Raw genomic sequence first — 1,631 nt, 5'->3', positions numbered from 1 at the left:
TTACCACATTCAACAAGCTGTCTTCAGTTGGTATGTATTCAATTCCATACTTTTACAACATACATATGTATTTTCAAACGATATAAACAATTGTTTGGGGAGTTTGAAAACTGTATCTTAATAGTGCCATATGCTCCTAATGCTTTTGGAACTTATTTCTTTAATTTATAGCATTATATTTTGAGATTTATCTATATTGATGCATTGATGTGTTTTGGTGCAGTTATAAAATTTTATTTATTTATGTATGTATGTATGTATGTATGTATGTATGTATGTATGTATGTATTTATGTATTTTATTTATTTATCTATTGTTTACCTACTTCCATATTGATAGGCAATTAGTTTGTTCTGAATTTCATACTAGTACAGATTAAAGAGTGAAAACCTGTTCCATGCTTCCTTAGGAGGGCCTTAAAATTTCACTAGGATGGGTAACGGAGGGTAGAATTATTTTCGTAGGGTGTGTGCGCCAACCAATTACTTTTGTACGTTCACATTGCTTTCCAAAGTAATTGTACCAATATAAACTCCATCAGCACTGTATATGTCTATTTCTCTACCTCCTCACCAGCCCCTTGCCATTACCAGATTTTTAAAAATAAATGTCAATCCAATAGTTTGCAATGCTATTTCAGAGTGGGGTTTAATCTACATTTCTCTGATTACTATTGAAACTACTTGACTTTTGCTTGTTGGCCATTTGAATTACATCTTTAATATGTTACCTGTTCATGTGCTTTGTTCATTTTCCCATTAGGGTATTTGTTTCTTTGTGATTTGTAGGACTTCTATATATTGTCTATTATATATATTGTAATAATGTCTTCTAGTCTGTCGCTTGGTTTTTAATGTGGTAATGGTGTACTTTTTCACACAAAAGTATTTGGTAGATATTCTAATTGAAAAAATACATTACAAACACAAAATAGGGGCACCTGGCTGGCTCAGTTGGAAGAGCATGTGACTCCTGATCTTGGGGTTGTGAGTTCAAGCCTCACATTGGGTATAGAGATTACTTAAAAATAAATAAATAAACCTTAAAAAATACAATGAATTACATGTTGCTTAAAAGGCCCAAAATTAAAATCTAAGGTTAAAGAAAGGTGGAAAATAAAGTATGGAAAAAGAAGTATTAAATAACACTAAACTAAGATGCTAGTATAGCTGTATTACTATGAGATAAGGCAAACTTTAAGACAGGAAATATTACTCAAGATAAAAAAAAAAACATTTGAGGAGTGCCTGGGTGGCTCAGTCAGTCAAGTGTCCGATTCTTGATTTCAGCTCAGGTCATGATCTCATGGTTCGTGGAATTGAGTCCCGCATCAGGCTTTGTGCCATTAGTCAGGAGCCTGCTTAGGATTCTCTCTCCCTCTCTCTCAGCCTCTCCCCTGCTCGTGCACTCTCTCTCTTTCCAAAAAAAAAATAATAATAATAATGATGAAAGGATCAATAAAACAACATGATATACATTTTTACAATGCATGGGCCTAACAAAAAAAAATCTTAAAATATATAAAACAAAAATACATAGAAATAAAAGGGAAAAAAAAGCAAATCCATATTTAGAGTGGGGGAATTTAATACACCGCTGGGCTGAAATTTTTCAGGGACACTACTGCCTCC

At 33.0% G+C, this 1,631-nt stretch overlaps 1 non-coding gene across 1 annotated transcript; it reads left to right on the top strand.

Moving 5' to 3' along the window:
• The first annotated feature begins 938 nt into the window (after positions 1-938).
• Positions 939-1,011, top strand: TRNAR-CCU (transfer RNA arginine (anticodon CCU)). Its single transcript has one exon. It is a non-coding gene; the product is annotated as a tRNA-Arg (tRNA).
• Positions 1,012-1,631: the final 620 nt, after the last annotated feature.

The sequence above is a fragment of the Herpailurus yagouaroundi genome, unplaced genomic scaffold (genome assembly GCF_014898765.1).
Source record: "Herpailurus yagouaroundi ecotype Mexico unplaced genomic scaffold, PumYag 140, whole genome shotgun sequence".
Taxonomy (NCBI): Eukaryota; Metazoa; Chordata; class Mammalia; order Carnivora; family Felidae; genus Herpailurus; species Herpailurus yagouaroundi.
Note: the sequence above shows the minus strand (reverse complement) of the source record. Positions and strands in the feature narration are given on the sequence as shown.